At 37.9% G+C, this 22,574-nt stretch overlaps 1 protein-coding gene across 4 annotated transcripts in view; it reads right to left on the bottom strand.

Moving 5' to 3' along the window:
- Positions 1–22,574, bottom strand: part of BBS9 (Bardet-Biedl syndrome 9) — a 474,925-nt gene that overhangs the window by 174,305 nt on the left and 278,046 nt on the right. The gene's annotated exons all lie outside the window — the stretch shown is intronic.

Raw genomic sequence — 22,574 nt, 5'->3', positions numbered from 1 at the left:
TACTGTTTTTTTAAACACGGGGAAAGGTGCACTCTATACCAGCTTCCCCCAGATAACTATTGTGGAAATGCAGCAGTTTTGAAGCAATTGAACAAACCACTACTTGCCCTAAAGAGTCCTCTGCAAGATTTTCAACTTATATCTTAAGGTCTCCTTTCAACTTATATCTTAAGGCTTTTTCTTTAGTTTTCTTTAGTTATGAGAGAGCTTAAAGTATGTTATAGGAGAATAGACTATACTGGGCATCTACTCTTTACAGTGACAAACTCTAAAGCAGGGACTAGAACTCCCATAATAAAAAGGCAGTTTGTATGACCTCCCATCGTGCGATGTTCTGGGCTCTTAAGATCACTAAGCCTGCGCCCTGGCATAAATCCAAGCCAGCAATCATTTAGTAATACACGTGTTCTTGGAGCCAAGACATCTGTGTGTTATAATGACATGCAAGTTACAAAGGAATGTTTATATCTCACTTTAGTATAACATGAATATTTAGCTGTTGTAAATCAGCTTTCTGTAATGACCAGTCCTTGCTTAAAGGATTTATTATATTTCCAATTAAAGTCCTTCACAATGTACAATAAATTTATATGTCCTGATTAACTTGTTCATTACTGCAACTCCAGAGGTGCTATGAAGATAAGACAGTAGCTAAACATGTTGAAAATTAGGAGAAACTTTAAAATAATCTATATTGTATAAAATAAATATACCATATTAGACCTCTTTCCAATAACTTACTTCATTTTTATCTCCTTAAATAAGAGAGTTATTGTTCTCCAAAACTGACAATGAAAAAATAGTGTTAGGGCAGAACAGAATGATCCCCCTGCAATTAGGAGCCATCAAGATGCCAACTGGTTTGGATCTGGGGAGGCACCAGCAACAGTGGTGGCCATCTCTATTCGGTGGTCCTAGTGAAATACAGTTGTGTAAGGTCACACCCTGACCCAATACACCGCACTACAGCATCAGCCTTCAAGGAAAAGCTGAAATTCTGGCCAGAGTTGCCTTAGGGTGAAAGAAGAGAGTAATTATCTTTCAAACCTGAGAGAAGGTAATGGAAAAGGTCATTTCAGAGGTCAAAAGACCAATTCAAACAGCTCATCAATTCAAACACCTTCTCTAATTTTTTAACTACTTCTTGTGGTGAAGCACAGTTTGAACTCTTTTGGTAACTCATAAACCTCCGCTGATGACTTCTTTTCTTGGGCATTCATTTTATGGTCCTAAACTTGTCTTATGTAAAGACACTTTTAAAAAGTTATAATCCATGTTCATATAAAAGGGGTCTGGTGTCATATGTACCCTATTTTGGCTTGATTACAGGTCAATACTTGCTAACAGGACTTCAAGAAAATGCCTCCAATATGAACTCCTTATAGGTCACAATGGAGAATCAACAAGTTATTTTCAATTTTTTTAAATGATGGAATGTGAGTGTTCATGTATAATATGGCTTCTAAACTAGAGTAAAATGTTAAGTGTCTTTGTAGAAATATAGATTATTTCACACTGATCAGAAACTTTTATATGTAATTCTATGTAGGCATTAGTAAAAACATGCAAAAACTGATATAATATCCTTGGGAGAAAAACAGTATTTAAAGCATGGAGTCCATAGAGAAGGATGATATACAAGTTCCCAGAGGGCACACAGAAGACAGGATATCTGGATTTAAAAGAATCCCCGTGACAAAACTAGTCCTCTACCAGCTGAATATGCAAGGATGAAGTTTTCCATATTTCTTTTCATGAACCAGCAGACAGAATGACAAGTAAGTCTCCTTTCCCATCTCCATCTTTTTATCAAACCCTAATCAAGTAATTCTGGTGAACAGTTACACACTGAAAGGTTTGGCTATTAAGGCATTTGGCTAAGACAAAGTCATTTTTATCAAAACCAATCTCTAATTCATAAATTTTTGACAATACTGCCAGTTCTACTATAAAGCAGTCATATTTTTTCATAGAAATGAGTATATGATCTACCCATGTGCCCATATACAAGGTGTGACAGTGCAATAATGAGACCAATTCCATAAGCCAGTCATAAAAACCAACTCCATCAATTTTTCACACATGACATAGAAGATGCCAAAACTGCTTTATGCTCCCAATAGACTTCCTTAGTTTTCAAAGGTATTTCTTAGGAATAATTTTTTATTTCTGCCTATATTTGCACAGTGTTGAAATTGAGTAAGGACCAATCCAAGTGAAAGCAGCTTATAACTCTAACCAGACCTGCGTTAACATCAAGCTAATGAGACAAATGCAAGGATCATGTCATCTTTAATGTGTACCTTCTTTGAGGGACTATAATCCTCAAATTTGGTGTTTTTACAGTGGAGCGTCCCATCATTGATGTTGATTTGTGAGGTGCTAATTACCTTTTCTTTCCCAACCAAATGACAGTTAGAATTTTTCAGACAAAAATGGACTTGCTTCCATTTTAATCAACTGAAATACTTTAGCCCATAATTTTAAAAATTCTTTCCAAAATTACTAATTTTCACTCCCTCTAATTCCACTAAAAATTTAATAATTTGGTGAAATGTTTCCATAGTACTTCATATGCATGCCACTGATACTGTCTTGAGAACATTTTAGTTTTAAAAAATTCATACTTGGATTCTACATACAGCTTGTACACCACAAACCACACTGCTTCTTTTATATGCTTTATGTTATAGCCTGAGTTATGCAAATTGTTGTTATCATAATCTCTTTCCTCTTCTTTGACAAACATAATACAATAATTAGTATCAAGGGCTTTTAGACCAAGAATTCATGCATTCAACTGTCAAGCTGACTGAATGTGAAAACTTCTTAGAAGTATATGCCAGGGATGGTTGAAAACATTCCTATAATTGATGGGCAATTTTTATGGGTTGAGCTGAGATAACCTATAAAAGGAATGTCTTTAATTCATCTTAAACTTTCTGAGCTCCACAAAAGATTAATCAAAGTATTCATAATGGATTCTTAGGAAACAAATCAAAAAGGTAATGAGATAAAACAAAAGTCATCAAAGTGCACATTAGTTCCAATTAAAAGGGATAATAACCATGTGAATACTAACCACCTGGTATAACGGAGTTATCAGACAGAGAAAGGCAAAAAAGAAAAAAGTGGGCATTTAAGCTTCAGGGTGTACTTAACAATACTACTCAAGATCTCAAAAAGATCATTCTTTAAAAAGTACATATATTTTATGTAGTGAAAAATATCACTGAATGATTAATTATTAAGTTTCCATAAGCTGTTATTGGGATTCTCATTTTATGAGCACACACATTGAAGCATTATTATTCAATCATAAATTCCTTGAAAAATCAATCTGCTGTCCTGTCTCAGTTTACACCCTGCTCCCTCTGCGCCTGTGTGCATACAGGTTTCCAGGGCTTGAAGGACCTCTTTGGCATTTACAGTTCATCATTTCCTCAAAATCCAGCTCAAGAACTCACCACATAGGGGGCATTTCCAGATTAACTCCATTCCAGCCTATTTTGATGATTCTTTCACTGTATTTTGCATCAAAATTAGGTGTTCCACTTATACCACTTGATTATTGCTTTCATACCTAGTAATTTTTCCACTTAAACATTTTTCTGCCTTTATTATTTTTGTTGAAGCATAATTATAAGCAGAAAATATACAAATTTTAAGTAGCAAGTTCAACAAGTTTTGACAAATGTATATTTCTATATAAACAATACTCAAGATATAGAATATTTCCATCACCCTAGAACTAAAAAGTTCCTTTATTCCCTTTCTTAACTAATTCACCTCCCTCCCTAAAAGCAAACATTCTGATTTCTATTCCTATATATCATGTCCATTTATTAAATGTAAGTTATATCACTGTCATATTGGTATATACCCACTGCATAGGTCCTTACATGCTGCTAATATATTTTTATTGTTTAATTTATCTATTTCTCTGGCTCCCAGATTTTTATCCTTTAGAGTCAAGTCTGCTTGTTTATCTATAACTGGTCTAACACATAGTCTATTTGAACAAAAGATGTACTAACACAAAAGGTTGCACTTCCTTTTATTCACCCCAGTTTTATTAAAAAATAATTGGTATATGTCACTGCATAAGTTTAAGGCGTACAGCATGATGGTTTGACTTACATATATTATGAAATGATTACCACAATAGGTTTACCTAACATCAATCATCTCATATAGATATAATAAAAAGGAAAGAAGAAAAGTTCGTGATAACTCTTAGGATTTACTCTTTTTTTTTAATTTAATTTTATTTTATGTTATGTTAGTCACCATACATCATTTTTTTAAAGATTTTATTTATTTTATTTGACAGAGAGAGACACAGTAAGAGAGGGAACGCAAGTAGGAGGAGTGGGAGAGGGAGAAGCAGGCTTCCCGCAGAGCAGGGAGCCCAATGCAGGGCTCAATCCCAGGACTCTGGGACCATGACCCAAGCCGAAGGCAGATGCTAAACGACTGAGCAACCCAGGCGCCCACATCATTAGTTTCTGATGTAGGGATCCATGATTCATTGTTTTCGTATAACACCCAGTGCTCCATGCAGGACGTGCCCTCCTTAATACCCATCACCGGGCTAAGCCATCCCTCCACCCCTTCCCTTCTAAAACCCTCAGTCTGTTTCTCGGAGTCCACAGTCTCTCATGGTTCGTCTCCCCCTCCAATTTACCGCCCTTCATTTTTCCCTTCCTTCTCCTAATGTCCTTCCTTCTCTTAATGTCCTCCTAAAGGAAGAAAAATGTTTAAGTGGAAAATAAGTGAAACCGTATGATAATTTACTTTCTCTCCTTGACTTAGTTCACTTAGCACAATATCCTCCACTCTCATCCATGTTGACGTAAAAGTTGGGTATTCAACCTTTCTGATGGCTGAGTAATATTCCATTGTATATATGGACCACATCTTCTTTATCCATTTGTCTGTTGAAGGGCATCTCGGCTCTTTCCACAGTTTGGCTATTGCAGACATTGCTGCTATGAACATCAGGGTGCACATGGCCCTTCTTTTCACCACATCTGTGTCATTGGGGTAAATACCCAGTAGTGCAATTGCTGGGTCATAGGGTAGCTCTATTTTTAATTTTTTGAGGAACCTCCACACTGTTTTCCAAAGTGGCTATACCAACTTGCATTCCCACCAACAGTGTAATAGGGTTCCCCTTTCTCCACAACCTCCAACATTTGTTGTTTCTTGCCTTGTCAATTTTTGCCATTCTAACTGGTGTCAGGTGGTATGTCAATGTGGTTTTGATTTGAATTTCTCTGATGGCTAATGATGATGAACATTTTTTCATGTGTCTGTTAGCCATTTGTATGTCTTCATTTGAGAAGTGTCTGTTCATGTATTCTGCCCATTTTTTGACTTATTTGTTTTTTGGGTGTTGAGTTTGAGAAGTTCTTTATAGATCTTGGAAATCAGTGATTTGTCTGTACTGTCATTTGCAAATATCTTCTCCCATTCTGTGGGTTGCCTCTTTGTTTTGTTAACTGTTTCCTTTGCTGTGCAGAAGCATTTTATCTTGATGAAGTCCCAAAAGTTCATTTTTGCTTTTGTTTCACTAGCCTTTGGAGACGTATCTTGAAAGAAGTTGCTGTGGCCGATGTCAAAGAGGTTATTGCCTATGTTCTCCTCTAGGATTTTGAAGGATTCCTGTCTCACATTGAGGTCTTCATCCATTTTGAGTTTATCTTTGTGTATGGTGTTAGAGAATGGTCGAGTTTCATTCTTCTGCATGTGGCTGTCCAATTTTCCCAGCACCATTTATTGAAGAGACTGTCTTTTTTCCATTGCATATTTTTTCCTGCTTTGTCGAAGATTATTTGACCATAGATTTGAGGGTCCACATCTGGGCCCTCTATTCTGTTCCATTGGTCTATATGTCTGTTTTTGTGCCAGTACCATGCTGTCTTGGTGATCACTGCTTTTTAATATAGCTTGAAATCAGGCAATGTGATGCCTCCAGCTTTGTTTTTCTTTTTCAACATTTCCTTGGCAATTCGGGGTCTCTTCAGATTCCATAAAAATTTTAGGGTTGTTTGTTCTAGCACTTTGAAAAATGTCAATGGAATTTTGATCAGGATGGCGTTGAAGGTATAGATTCCTCTGGGTAGCATAGACATTTTAACAATGTTTATTCTTCCAATCCATGAGCATGGAACGTTTTTCCATCTTTTTGTGTCTTCTTCAATTTCTTTCATGAGTGTTCTGTAGTTCCTAGGGTATAGATCCTTTACCTCATTGGTTAGGTTTATTCCGAGGTATCTTATGGTTTTTGGTGCTATTGTAAATGGAATCGTTTCTCTAATTTCTCTTTCTACAGTTGCATTGTTAGTATACAAAAAAGCAACTGATTTCTGTGCATTGATTTTGTATCCTGCTACATAACTGAACTGCTGTATGAGTTCTAGTACTTTGGGGGTGAAGTCTTTTGGATTTTCCACATAAAGTATCATGTCATCTGTGAAGAGAAAGAGTTTGACTTCTTCTTTGCCAATTTGAATACATTTTATTTCTTTTTGTTGTCTGATTGCTGTTGCCAGGACTTCTAGTACTATGTTGAACAATAGTGGTGAGAGTGGGCATCCTTGATGTGTTCCTGATCTTAAGGGAAAGGCTCTCATCTTTTCCCCATTGAGGATGATATTCGCTGTGGGTTTTTCATAGATGGATTTTATGAACTTGAGGAATGTTCCCTCTATCCCTATACTCTGAAAACTTCTAATCAGGAAAGGATGCTGTACTTTTCTGCATCAATTGAGAGGACCATATGGTTCTTCTCTCTCCTCTTATCAAGGTGTTCTATCACACATTGATTGATTTGCAAACGTGGAACCACCCGTGCATCCCGGGTATAAATCCCACTTGGTCGTGGTGGATGATCCTTTTAATGTATTGTTGGATCCTATTAGCTAGGATTTTGTTGGGAATTTTGGAATCCATATTCATCAGGGATATCAGTCTGAAATTGTCCTTTTTGATGGGGTCTTTGCCTGGTTTGGGGATTAAGGTAATGCTGGCCTCATAGAATGAGTCTGGAAGCATTCCTTCTGTTTCTATTTTTTGAAACAGCTTCAGGAGAATAGGTATTATTTCTTCTTTGAATGTTTGGTAGAATTCCCCCAGGGAATCCATCCGATCCTAGACTCTTGATTTTTGGAAGGTTTTTGATCACTGCTTCAATCTCATTACTGGTTATTGGCCTATTCAGTTTGTCAATTTCTTCCTGTTTTGGTCTTGGCAGTTTATAGGTTTCCAGGAAGGCAACCATTTCTTCCAGGTTGCTTTATTGGCATATAGTTGTTGATAATAATTTCTAATAATTGTTTCTATTTCCTTGGTGTTAGTCGTGATCTCTCCCCTTTCATTCATAATTTTATTAATTTGGGTAATTTCTCTTTTCTTTTGGATAAGTCTGGCCAGTGGTTTATCGATCTTATTAATTCTTTCAAAGAACGAGCTTCTAGTTTCGTTGATCTGATCTGCTGTGTTTCTGGTTTCTAATTCATTGATCTCTGCTCTCATCTTAATTATTTCTCTTCTAATGCGTGACTTAGGCATCGTTTGTTGTTTTCTCTAGTTCTTTAAGGTGTAAAGTTAGTTGGTGAATTTGGGATTTTTCTATTTTTTTGAGTGAGGCTCGGATGGCTATGTATTTCCCCCTTAGGACTGCCTTTGCAGTATCCCATAGGTTTTGGACTGATGTGTTTTCCTCATTGGTTTCCATAAATTGTTTAAGTTCTTCTTTGATTTCTTGGTTGACCCAAACATTACTGAGCAGAGTGGTCTTTAACTTCCAAATGTTTGAATTTCTTCCAAATTTTTTCTTGTGATTGAGTTCCAGTTTTAAAGCATTATGGTTTGAGAATATGCAGGGAATAATCTCAATCTTTTGGTATCAGCTGAGACCTGATTTGTGACCCAGTATGTGGTCTCTTCTGGAGAAAGTTCCGTGTGTGCTCAAGAAGAATGAGTATTCTGTTGTCTTAGGGTGGAATGTTCTGTATATATCTATGAGGTCCATCTGGTCCAGTGTGTCATTCAAAGCTCTTGTTTCTTTGTTGATTTTCTGCTTAGATGATCTGTGTATTGCTGAGAGTGGAGTATTGAGGTCTCCTACAATTAACGTATTGTTATCAATAGGACTCTTTATTTTGGTTAACAGTTGGCTTATGTAGATGGCTGCTCCCATGCTGGGGGTGTAGATATTTACAATTATTAGATCTTCTTGTTGGATAGACCCTTTAAGAATGATATAGTGTCCTTCTGTGCCTCTAACTACAGTCTTTAGTTTAAAATCTAATTTGTCTGATATAAGAATTGCTACCCCAGATTTCTTTGAGGTCCATTGGCATGGAAGATGGATCTCCATCCCTTCACTTTCAGTCTGGATGTATCTTTAGGTTCAAAATGAGTCTCTTGTAGACAGCATATGGATGGGTCCTGTCTTTTTATCCAATCTGTAACCCTGTGCCATTTTATGGGAGCATTTAGGCCGTTCACGTTGAGAATGATTATTGAAAGATATGACTTTATTATCATCATGCTGCCTGTGAAGTCCTTGTTTCTATAGATTGTCTCTGTAAATTTCTGTTCTATATCACTCTTGGGGTCTTTCTCCTTTTATAGAACCCCCCCTTAATATTTCTTGCAGGCAGGCTTAGTGGTCACATATTCTTTTAATTTCTGACGGTCTTAGAAGCTCTGCATCTCTCCATCCATTCTAAATGACAGCCTTGCTGGATAAAGTATTCTTGGCTGCACATTCTTCTCGTTTAGTACCCTGAATATGTCTTGCCATCCCTTTCTGGCTTGCCAGGTCTCTGTGGATAGGTCTGACGTTATTCTGATGTTCCTCCCTCTGTACGTAAGGAATCTCTTCCCCCAACTGCCCTTAAGATGGTTCTAAGATTTGCGAGTTTTACTATCACATGCGGGGCGTTGGCCTGTTTTCCTTGATCTTGGAAGGGGGTCCTCTCTGCCTCTGGGACACGCATGTTTGTTTCATTCCCCAGATTAGGGAAGTTCTCAGCTATGATTTGCTCAAATATATCCTCTAGTCCCCTCTCTCTCTCCACCCCTTCAGGGACCCCAATAATTCTGACAGTGGAAACTTTCATGGTGTCACTTATTTCTCTGATTCTATTTTCATGGATTTTGAGTTATTTTTCCCTGGCCTCCTCTTTTTCCTTCTTTTCTATCAATTGGTCATTTAGATCACTAATTCGTTCTTCTGCCTCGCTTACCCTAGCTGTTAGATTATCTAGATTAGATTGGATCTCACTGATAGCATTTTTAAGTCCTGTCAGTTCAGCTTTCATTTCTGCCCTTAGAGACTCTACGTTGCCATTAATTGATTTCTCCATTCTAGCTATCGTCTTCACAACTGCTACCCTGAATTCCATCTCTGACATCTTGGTTATATCTGAATCCATTTGCAAGTCTGTGGCATAAGTCATAGTCTCTGAGTCTTTCCTATTTTGGGGGTTCCTCTTCCTAGTTTTCTGTTGATGGGTGGTTGAGGGAATGTATAGAGTCTAAATTATTGACCACAACCCAAGCAAGATGCACCTGTTTTATAGGGACCTGAGGGTTGTTGGCCTCTTGTTCTCCCAGCCTGTCCTCTGGGGGATGGGCCTGCTGCACTGTTACTCAGGCAACCCTGTTTGGGCGGAGTTGCCCTGCCCCCTGTGGCAGGGAATGGGCTCAGTGAAAACAGGTTTTTGGGGGCTTTTGTTCTCTGGCAGCTTTCCCTGGTGGCTTTCTGCATCTCTTCCGAGAGTGAGAGCAGAAGAGATAATTTCCAACCCTCTGCCTCAGAGCAGATTGCACTCTGTTCTTCAGTGACCTCTCCAGGCCACACTATCTCCGTTTCTGTCCGTGCTGCTATAAACTGCAGCATCCTGGGTTGTGCCTCCCCCCGCAGTACTCCCAGTCCTGCCTCCCGGTCAGGGCACCTCTCTGCCCTTTGTGCTTCTAAAACCGCCAGCCACACCCAGTTCACATGCGCGGCCCCACCAGTCCAGGTTTCATTCCAGGGGGCTGCCCTAAAGTCCTTTGCCCACTGCTACCAGTCTGTGAGTCTGCGCCTGGTCCCCAGCGCAGGAGGCTATCGCTCACCGGCAGTGTACGAGCCCCATGGCTCCCTCCCCCTTCTGTTTATCTTCAGATATGTGCCCGCAGAATCACAGCTCCCCACTTCATACCTCAAAACCAACCACCTGTGATATTCTGTTTGTAGAGATCCAGATATATCTTCTTACATATCAGGCTGATTTCGTGGGTGTTCAGAGTGGTCTGGTAGATATCCAGCTCAATTCCGGGGACTGGTTGGAATAGGGTCCCCTACTCCTCCACCGCCAGGATTTACTCTCTTAACAACTTTCTTATATATCACACAGCAGTGTTAACTGTAGTCATCATGTTGCATATTACATCTCTAGTACTTATTTGTCTTCTAACTGGAAGTGTGTACCTTTTGACTACTTTCCTCCACTTCCCACTCCCCTATCTACCACCTCTGGTGAACATAAGTCTGATTTTTTTTTTCTATGAGTTTGGGTTTTGTTTTTGTTTTTGTTTTTTGGTAGGTTTTTTTTTTTTAATTTCACATGTAAGTGAGATCCTAAAGTATTTGTCTTTCTCTATCTGACTTATTTCAGTGGTGCTGGGATAATTAGATATTCACATGTAAAAGAATGAAACTGGACCCCCACCTCACACCACTCATAAAAATTAATTCAAAGTTGACTAGACTTAAATGTAAGACCTGAAACCATGAAACTCCTGGAAGAAAACATATGAATAAAGATCCTTGACATGGGTCTTGGTAATGATTTTTTTAGATATGACACCTAAAGCACAAGCAACAAAATAAAAACTTATCCAGTGGGAGCACATGGGTGGCTCAGTTGGTTAAGCATCTGACTCTTGATTTTGGCTCAGGTCATGATCTCAGGGTCCTGAGAACGAGCCCCATGTCAGGCTCCACACTTGTGGGGAGTCTCCTTGAGATTCGCTCTCTTCTTCTACCTCTGCTCCTCCCCCCTCGCACGTATTCTCTCTCTCTCTCTAACAAATAAATCTTTTTTTCTTTAAAGATTTTATTTATTTATTTGACAGAGAGAGAGACAGGAGAGAGGGAACACAAGTAGGGGGGAGTGGGAGAGGGAGAAGCAGGCTTCCTGCTGAGCATGGAGCCCGATGTGGAGCTCAATCCCAGGACCCTGGGATCATGACCTGAGCCGAAGGCAGCTGCTTAACCGACTGAGCCACCCAGGCGCCCCTCAAACAAATAAATCTTTAAAAAAAATAAAGAAAAGATGCTCAGCATCACTAATCATTAGGGAAATTCACATTGAAACCATACTTTTTGATTAGGTGACACAGGTAACCTGGCCTTTGAGAACACTACTGAACCATTTTAAACTACATAAAAATTAAGTCCTAAAATTTCAACCCTTATATTGGCATTGCAAGTAACAAAAATTGTCTGAATAAATCTTCAACAGCCTTTTAAAGTAGGCAGGGGCAAGTGGTATTCTCAATTTATAGATGAAGAAAAGATTCAAATTGTAACTGACTTGCTCAAAATCACTCTACGAACTAACTGGTGGCACCAGTGTTAATTTTTTTTTTCTCTCATTCCACTATCTCAGGCTGCAGGCACACAAGAAAAGAGCTGACTTGTGTTCAAAATTCAACTTCCTTGTTTATTCTCTGAAAATGCCTATGTTGCTCACTTTTTCCAAAATCCACCATGGTACTGAGCACTATTAAAGCCCAAAGATCTTGCTGTGTCCAAAGTCTTTTCACTTCTTTCTTATCTAGCTAGACAAGAATACACTAGACTGCCAGATTCAGATGGTTTTATTTCATTGTACTTCTCTTTGAAATATCTTGGGTTCCTATGAGCTTGGTCTACCTCATTGAATAGTATATAGATGGACCCTGGAATTTTTCCATGTTCAAGAATGCCCAGTGTCTCTTTAACATCAATTAACCTAATATTTTGTAATTCAGTAGTTTGTTAGGTTCTTGATAAATAACTTCTTTAAGAAGTAAACACTGAGAGCCGAGTTAAGATGGTGGATTAGTAGAGGGACCCTGAACTTGCCTTGTCCTTCAAATATAGCTAGATCAACATTCAACTATTCTGAACAACTAGGAAGATGATCTGAGGATTAAGGAAACAATCTGCACAGTTGGAGGGAGAGAAAGTTGCAGATGCAAGGTCTAGAGCCCTTACCTGGGGAAGAGGAAAGCCCCATGGCCATGAAGGGGAGGCAACCCTTTTCATGGAGCAAAGTCAGAAGATGGAGAAAGTGGGAAAGAGCCCAGAGGGTAGGGACCACATAATAAACCGTGGTGAGGAGATCCCCTGGGTCACACTGGAAGCAATAGCTCCCCTTCCCAAAGGGCATTTGGAAGAGCATATTTTGCCTCTCCGAGGACAAAGGTCAGCAGGGACCCACTGAGCCATGCTCAATAGCAGGGTCAGAGATGGGTGCAGAGGGCAGAAAACCTCTTAACAACTTTTCACCATGAGCCACAATAGGCTTAAACATCTGTGTGTGTCTGAGCGACTGCTTTTCTTTGGCAAAACTAAGCAGAAAGCTGAGACAGGAGCAGATTGCAGATAACCTGGCTGCCACTTTTCGCTATCTGCCACAATAGATAGAATAAAACCTCTGCAGTGGCTTTTCTGGGACCAAAGGGAATAAACTCCAACCTCTGTGCAGCACTGTGTGACTGCTTTTCGGTACGGGGTGATGCTGGGCACGCCCTGAGCCCCGCCTTCAGGGGACTAGAATGGGCCCACACCTTACCAGGCCCATTGAAACTTGGAGTTTTGAATCCCAGCCACCGGTCAGAGATAAAATACAGGAGATCTGTAGCACTGGGCTTGTCCACAGCCCGGGCACAGACAGGTTAAGGGCAGGGAACTGATAAAAACTAGGGACACAAGGAGATTGTTTGCTTTTCTAAGAGGGCCTCCTGAACAGCGGTGGCTGGGGGTTCCACTATGCAAGGACAAGAGGGGAGGGTAATGCCATATTCTTCCTCCACCGCCAACACTCCCTCCTCCTGCCCACCAGTACAGTCAGACCTCAGAGAGAAACACAGAACCTCCAGTGGAGGCTGGGGTTGCCTACATAAAACCCCGCCCCCTGCTCTTGCAGGGGCATCTTTACAAGAGTAAGTCAACTTCTGAGCCAGCCCAGCAGGCTTCTCTCTCAGAAGACCAACACAGGCCCAAGCATCTACCAAGTCTACTGATTAAAGAAAGCTCCAAAACATCAGCTTCCAGTGGAAATAGGACCAGGCTTGTTTCCTTTGTTTTTGTTTTTGGTTTTTTTTTTTCATTTTTCTTAATTTAAAAAAAATTTTTTTTTCTATTTCTTATTTTTTCTTTATCCTTTATTTTATATATATTTTCTTTTTTCCTTTTCTCTTTATATTTTTTTATCAGCCTTATAGTCTTTTGTTCATTTGTTGGTTCATTTGTTTCCTTCTCTTATTTTTCAGATCAGGCTTCTTATTTTTTTTCTCTCTTTTCTCCTTCCTTCCTTCTTATTTTTTAAATGAGGCAGAAGAGAGTCAGTGATATAGAAGACAAAATGATGGAAAATAAGGAAGCTGAAAAGAAGAGAGAAAGACAACTACTGGATCATGAAAGGGGGACTTTGAGAACTCAGCAATTCCATAAAATGAAATAATATCTGGATAATAGGGGTCCCAGAGGGAGGTTTATATGAACAAATTATAGCTGAGAACTTCCCTAATCTGGGGAAAGAAACAGGCATTTAAGTCCAGGAAGCAGAGAGAACCCCCCTCAAAATCAATAAAAACAGGTCAACACCTCAACATATATTTGAAACTTGCAAATTTCAAAGATAAAGAATATTCTGAGAGGGCGCCTGGGTGGCTCAGATGGTTAAGCGTCTGCCTTCGGCTCAGGTCATGATCCCGGGGTCCTGGGATCGAGTCCCGCATCGGGCTCCCTGCTCCTTGGGAGCCTGCTTCTCCCTCTGCTTCTCTCTCTCTCTCTCCCTGTCTCTCATGAATAAATAAATAAAATCTTTAAAAAAAAAAAAAAAAAAAAGAATATTCTGAGAGCAGCTCGGGACAAGAGGCCCTTAACCTACAAGGGTAAAAACATAAGGCTGGCAGGAGACCTGTCCACAGGGACCTGGCCAACCAGAAAGGACAGGCATGATATATTCAATGTGCTAAATGGGAAAAATATACAGCCAAGAATACTTTATCCAGCAAGGCTGTCATTTGGTATAGGAGGAGAAATAAAGAGTTTCCAGAACAAACAAAAACTAAAGGAATTTGTGAACACTAAACCAGCCCTGCAAGAACTATTGAAGGAGCTCCTTTGAGTGAAGAGAGAGCCCAAAAGTAACAAAGACCAGAAAGGGACAGAGACAATCTACAGGAACTGCTACTTTACAGGTAATACAATGGCACTAACTTCGTATCTTTCAATAATTACTCTGAATGTAAATAGACTAAATGCTCCAAGCAAAAGACATAGGGTATCAGAATGGATAATAAAAACAAGACCCATCAACACGCTGCTTATAAGAGACTCATTTTCGACCCAAAGACACCTCCAGATTGAAAGTGAGGGGGTAGAGAGTCATTTATCATGTCAGTGGACATCAAAAGAAAGCTGGAGTAGCAATCGTTATATCAGACAAACTAAATTTTAAACCAAAGACTGTAATAAGAGATGAAGAAGGACACTACATCATAATAAAAGGGTCTATCCAACAAGAAGATCTAACAGTGGTAAATATGTATGCCCCTACTTGGGAGCAGCCAATTATATAAACCAATTAATAACAGAATTAAAGAAACACGTTGATAATAATACAGTAATGGTAGAGGACTTTAACACCCCACTCACAGCAATGGACAGATCATGTAGGCAGAAGATCAACACGGATACAAGGGCTTTGAATGACACACTGGATTAGATGGACTTAACAGGTATATTCAGAGCATCCTAAAGCAGAATACATATTCTTCTCAAGTGCACATGGAACATTCTCTAGAATAGGTCACATACTGGGTCATAAATCAGGTCTCAGCTGCTACAAAAAGATTGCGATTATTCTTCACCTACTTTCAGACCACAATGTTTTAAAACTTGAAGTCAACTACTAGAAAAAATTTGGAAGGACCACAAATACATGGAGGTTAAAGAATATCCTACTAAAGACTGAATGGGTTAACCAGGAAATTAAAGAAGAATTTAAAAAATACATGGAAGGAAATGAAAATGAAAACATGACAGTTCAGAATGTGTGAGATGCAGCAAAGGTGGTCCTAAGAGGGAAGTATGTAGGAATACAAGCCTTTCTCAAGAAACAAGAAAAGTCTCAAATATACAACCTAACCTTACACCTAAAGGAGTTGGAAAGAGAATAGCAAAAAAAGCCTAAATCCAGCAGGAGGAGAGAAATAATAGAGAGTAAAGCAGAAATCAATGATGTAGAAATAAAAAAAACAGTAGAACAGATGAACAAGACTGCTTGGTTCTTTGAAAGAATTAATAAGATCAATAAACCCCTAGCCAGACTTATCAAAAAGAGAAAAGACCCAAATAAATAAATCATGAATGAAAGAGGAGAGATCACAAACAACACCAAAGAAATACAAACAATTATAAAAGAATATTATGATCAACTATATGTCAACAAATTAGGCAATCTGGAAGAAATGGATGCATTCCTAGAAACATATAAATCACCAAAACTGAAACAGGAAGAAATAGAAAACTTGAACAGAGCCATAACCAGCAAAGAAATTGAATCAGTAATCAAAAACCTCCCAACAAACAAGAGTCCAGGGCCAGATGGCCTCCCAGTGGAATTCTACAAAACATTTAAAGAAGGATTAATACCTATTCTTCTGAAAATGTTTCAAAAAATAGAACTGGAAAGAAAACTTCCAAACTCATTCTATGAATCCAGCATTACCTTGACCCCACAACCAGACAAAGACCTCATCAAAAAGGAGAATTGCAGACCAACATCCCTGAGGAACATGGGATTCTCACCAAGATACCATCTATATGCAATAGTACATTAAAAGGATTATTCACCACGACCAAGTGGAATTTATTCCTGGGATGCAAGGGTGGTTCAACATCCACAAATCAGTCAATGTGATACACCACACTAATAAATGAACAAGAACCATATGATCCTCTCAATAGATGCAGAAAAAGCATTTGACAAAATACAGCATCCTTTCTTGATAGAAACTCTCCACCATGTGGAGATAGAGGGAACCAAAAAATGCACAGCAGAGCCATGTGAGTGGCAGTAAGAGAAGAAACTGCCCTTCCCACTGGCCCAGGAAAGAAAACTAGGCATGAATCTCAGAGCTGAGCAGGCCCGAGGCTTTCAGACTGGATGGCCCATAAAGCTTCCTCAACAGTACAAGTATCTTGGTTGTTTGTAAATCACCTCAAAGCTTAAAAGCCGTTTTCATTCTTGGTTGCCCATCTACCAAAACACCAGTAGAGTGTTCAAAACCCTATAAGCATCTACCAAATGTTATGAACTAAGGTCATAAGAGTCTTCTTCAGAGACTCTAGTCGTCATTACTCAATGAGCTGACTGTCCCAACTGGAGTGGAGAATAGCAGTGTACAAGAAATTTTACTTGCTTTGGGAAACGAATACTGTCATAAGATCTGATTCCTGGTTCATTGTCTAGGCTTACCTCTGATAACCTTCCTGTTTTCTCATTCTATCCACACCCCAGTCCTGAAAGTGTAGAAATAAACTGCATATAGGTCCCTGAACACAAAATGCTATTGCATAACCCCATGCCTACACACTGTACCACTTTTCCAAAACCAGCATAAAGGTCATCTATTCCAGAGGGCCCTCCCTGACCTTCCCTCAGAGAATGAGTTCTCCACTGTGCATTTTCCCCCTTTCCTTGTAGAATGAAATAGTTAAAATACACAAGGTGGTATAGAAAATAATACAGCAAACACCTGGCATTTGTAAATCTTTATTATCCTATATTTGCCATTTCTTTTAAGAAATTAAACAGTTTAGATACAGCCAAAGCCCCTTCTGGGCCATGCTCCCATCATATCACCCTCTCTCTTCCCCTGGAAGTAAGCAGTATCCTGAATAGAATGTTTGTATACTTTTACTATATACGTATCCCTAAACAATATGTCTGATCTTTTTGCATGTTATTAAACTCTAAAATCACACCATGGGTATTCCTCTGTGTTCTATTTTTCTCAACAGTGTATTTTTGAGGTTGTTTTAAATGTTGACATATTAAATCATTTTAAGTGCTCTCTAAATATTATACCAATTTGTACTCCTACCAGCAGTGTACAGGAAGTTCTCTGACTAGAGTCTCTGAAGAAAACTCTTATGACCTTAGTTCATAACATTTGGTAGATGCTCAAAGGGTTTTGAACACTCTACTAGTGTTTTGGTAGATGGACAACCAAGAATGAAAACAGGGCTTTTAAGCTTTGAGGTGATTTACAAACAACCATGTATTTGCCAACACTTCATCCTATCAGAACTTTTAAATCTTTTTCAGTTTGATATGTATGAAATGGAATTTCACTGTGGTTTTAATTTACATATCTTTGATTACCACGAAGGCCAAGCATCTGTTTATATGTTTTTTTGGCTACTTACATTTCCTCTTTTGGAATTTTCTTCACATACCCACCGCACATTTTTCTTATTTTTATGTAGTCCTTTACATACTCCTTTGTTGGTAGAATTAACTAAAAAATTTCATCTTAATTTTGTTCATAGTTTCCTTTGTTGTACAAAAATTTTCTATTTTAATATAAATCAAATTTATCTATCTCTTAAGGACTCGCTAAGCTTTTTGTAGCTTTAGAAAAATCCTTCCCAACCCTGACGTTATAAAGATGTACTTCTCTCTTCTCTTATAAAAGCTATACATTTTACATCTAAGTATTTAGTTCCCTTAGAATTTATTTTTGTTTATGGTGAAGGTAAGGATCCAACTGAACTTTTTGAATATGGATAGCCAATCAGTTTAGTTCTGTGATATTTAAAAAACAAAAACCACAAAACTTTTACTGTGGCTCTTATCACAAGATACTGCAATGTACTTTTTGTTTGTTTTTGCCAGCAGATCAGAATTGCTAAAGAAGAGAGTCTATGTCTTTTCCATTTCTCTATTTCAGAACCTAACACAATGCCAGCAAAAATACTGAATGAATTACTTGTTAAAGTACAAAAGCTATATCTAAAGACAGACCAAAAACATATGAACACCATTATCTAGGAAGCTGTCACTTCTTGTGTGTAATAATCCTCAATATAAATCAATCTGTGTTTCTAGCTAAAGAATTAATGTGAAATTCAAAAGAATTTTCCCAAAGAAATTTGAAGTCTCATAGATAACCACACTGATGATTCTCTGAAGTTTGGCAATTAATACTAATAGTTTGACAAACATTCATGTGTATTCACTCAAAATTCCCTGGAGTTAACCTGATACAGCACCTGGCTTTGTTCAATGAACAGGTCCAAGCCTCTGCTTGGAAGAGGAGTGCAGTGGGACTAAGAGGTCACAACATGCAAGCCCTACTCTGACATTAAGAAGGGTCTTGCCAAACCAAGTTTCAGTTTATCCTAACTCAGTTTACTTCAACAAAAATGATGTTATATTAGGTGCTTTCTAAGTATCCTTCTAGGCAAGAATTAAATGTTTGTGATTGGCCTGAAGGAGAGACAAGACTGTGATGGACAGAGATGGCTTCCAGAAGGCTGGTCCAATCAACATGTAAAAGCCATAGGTTGTTTCTCTGTTCTTTATTTAATTCCTGATATTTTGAATCATCTACTAAAATTTCCTTACTCATGCATAAATATCACCCACCAAAATTCTGTTAAATAAATCATGCCACAATTATCAGTCAAGTCACACAAAAATGATCTCAGATCACTAATGCTTGAGTGTTTTATACTGTATTCTGTGTTTAAGTCATTTCATGACCATTTCAAACACATTTATCTGGCACTTATTAACAATGGGGACATATACTAAAACAGGGATATCACTGAAGAAGACAGACCCTCTTCCCTTAAACAGCTCACAGCTTTGTTAATAACACAGATGTGCAATCAAACAATTGCAATGCAATGTCATAAATGCTGTAATCAAAGAGGGCCTAAAAAGCTGTGATGGCAAATCGGGAGTCAGCAGTGGATCAGTCTTAAATGAATAGTTTTTAAATAATTTCAGTGAATCTAATGGTTCGGGCTTAAAAAACCAACCATTTTTATTCATTATTTCTAGTATGAGAGTTTGAGATTATAAATTATGTAATTATAAATGTCAACTATAAATTCCTTAAAGCACTAACTTTCTGAACAATGATTATCTGAAGTTAGATGTTAGATGATTCAAAGTTGGTACACTGATCAAAAGAATGTTATATCGATCATTAATAGTAACAAAGTAAGGTTTTTTTAACCACTGGGTAGCTTTCTTCAAGTACACTATAACATACTTATTCCATGCATGCAAAAATATGATCTAAGTTCATATCAAGAGTAATAGCAGTTGGCCATATGCTTTTGTCATAGGATTCCCACATCTCTAAGATTCAGGGAAGAGTTAAGTAGCAGGAAGATAGTAGGTGATGGCAAACCAACAATTCTTACTTAAATCAGACAACTCCAAACTGTAGTGGCTCCAGCTTCAGTGTGGCAAACTGCTGGGAAGTTCAGAGGTTGACTCATCTTGAAGCTGTGCTTGCCCAGCACTTTCCATACAAACACTGCAAATATGTTATCTCTTCATATCAAAGAACTGGAGAAGGCTGCTGAAGGTTATAGGACTAAGGATGCTTGCCCCAAGTGAACACTTGGTACCACCTCTGGCCGCAAAGAGTGCCCTGATAACTCTTCATGGTACCCTTGCTTCACACACAATTATTGCATTGATAATTCTGAGCCCTAAAGTTTTCACACATCACAAAGAAAAGGGACCAAAAACTCAGTGTCATAGAAAGCACACTGAATCCTCTTGGAACCAATTTAATGGCTTTTATGGAAGATATACCTGCATAATGAACAGGCACTGCTATTTTGTGAGTAACATATTTATAATTACAACTCCTACAAATTGTGCAAACTGGTTCCAACAGTTGCAAACACAGGATGTTGTCAACCTATATCTTAACCTTGACATTTAAGATATGTATTTTTTTATTTTTTTAAGATTTTTATTCATTTATTTGTCAGAGAAAGAGAGAGAGAGAGAGAGAAAGAGCACAAGTAGGGGGAGGGGCAGGCAGAGAGAGAAGCTCCTCAGCAAGAAGCCCGACATGGGACTTGATCCCAGGACCCTGGGATGATGACCTGAGCCGAAGGCACACACTTAACCGACTGAGCCACCCAGGTGCCCCTAACCTTGACATTTAATTCAGTATGTACTGGTGCATCTGTATTTCAGAGAAAGAACAAAAACATCTTGAAGGTATTATTCTTCTGAGTGCTACATGATACATGCTTAATGGTTTGGTTCTTCTCAACAGAGTCCTTAGTCTAGCCCTAACCTTCGACATATTATACATGTAAGAACAAGAAAGGGACAAACTTTTGCTAAGGATCTTCTACAAATGCAGTATTTCATTCATTATTCCCTTAAATCTTTGAGGTAATGACATCCCTTATTAATAAATGAGAAAACTGAGGCTTAGAAAGTATCAAGAACTTGACAAAGGTCATAAAGCCAATGAATATTACAGACAGAATCTTTAAATGACCCCAAGTATCTTGATAATCACAGAGCTTCTTCCCCTTCACCATTAATAAGAAGTCTAACAATGCCAGACTAAAGAAGTATACTACAGTAGAAAAAGTGCCAAAAATGACCTTCCCAAAATACAGTATTTATATTATGCCCAGATTTTAGAGTTACTTTATCATGCAGTAAAAACAGTGTTCCCACCAGCTGGGTCAGAGGAACAGAAATTATTATTCATTTCACATAGTCTTTACAGAGGATGTAAGATTTCCTAATATATCTTAAAATGTCTTGATAGAGGCTAAAAAGAAGTAATAAAGTCACAACATTCTAATTAAAACATTTCCCTTGAACTTAGTATTTTCTGCATATCTTATGAGGTCAAAGCCACAGAATTACTTCAAATTCATATAATATTATGTCATGACCATCACTGTACATTTGGGACCCCATTACTTAAGATCCAATAAGTAAATGAGCAGGTATGTTATTTCAAATATAACCTCTTTTGATTTGATTACCAGACTTTCTACTGATTTTGACATATTTATAAATAAAAAACTAGGTCACTAAATGTTTCTGTGAACTAGATTAAAACACAATAAAATCTCAGTTAGTATTCAGGAAGCAGTAGACAGCAGCTCTCACTTTTCCACATCAGAGGAACAGAACTGTCATTATCTGCTTAAATGCTCAGACCCACACTATATTTCTATTCATGCATGTAGCCAGAGGGTCTAGCAGTTTAAGTCATCAAAAATTACATGCTAAGAAAAGATGGTACACCAACATGTCAGGCAGCTCTTCGCATTAGGAAGCTCTCCATCGTTGGTTATTTTAGCAATCTAATGATGTCTTAATTTGTCTATTTTAATGAATATATTACTGAAAAGACAGAGATAGACAACCTTACATCAAAAATGACTACAGGAGGTGCGCCTGGCTGGCTCAGTCAGAAGAGCATGTGCCTGTACATCTCGGGGTCATGAGTTCGAGCCCCACACTGGGTATGGTGATTACTTAAATAAATTTTAAAAACTTTTAAAAAAATGGCTATAGCAACATAAGTAAAAGGAAGACTGTAATTTTTTTGACCAAACAGGAAATAATGGTTTAGTGTTTTTGGAAAGTTGTTTGGCAGCATGAGTCAAGAGCTTTTTAAATGTTTTAATTTTTGGCCCAATAATTTCACCTCTAGAAATCTATCCTAAGGAAATACTCAGGGATATATGATCAAAGATTTATAAACAAGGACATGCATTCCTATTGATAAAAATAAAACCACGCAAAATACAAATGTTTGAAAATTGAGAATGTTTGAAAATGATACAATATGAAAAATTATTATAAATACATCAAAAATCAAGTTTTCCAAAATGTTATTACATATAATTGTTAAAGAAAAACTCAGCATTCAAAACTGTATATACAACATGAACTTAAATTTATTTAAAAAAAAAAGACAAGAAGGCAAGGCATTGGATCAATATGTGAATAAGGTGATAAAATTATGATTTCATTTTCCTCCTTATACATTTCTAATTTTTCCAAATTTGGTACAATGATTATTGTAAACTAAAAAATTATTTGAGGTTACATTTACATCAGCCTTATTTTAGCTTCTTAATTCTAACTGGCACCAACAAAATAAAAAGATACACTATACAAATGAAGACGCTTCTATGAATGTGAAAGAAATGGAAAAACAGGACAAGCTGACACAGAGAACTCTTGACATAATTGTATCTCTTCAGACTGAATACTAAT

This window comes from Callorhinus ursinus, unplaced genomic scaffold (assembly GCF_003265705.2).
Source record: "Callorhinus ursinus isolate GAN/ISIS: 27379988/994484 unplaced genomic scaffold, GSC_fseal_2.0 scaffold12, whole genome shotgun sequence".
In the NCBI taxonomy this organism is placed as follows: Eukaryota; Metazoa; Chordata; class Mammalia; order Carnivora; family Otariidae; genus Callorhinus; species Callorhinus ursinus.
Note: the sequence above shows the minus strand (reverse complement) of the source record. Positions and strands in the feature narration are given on the sequence as shown.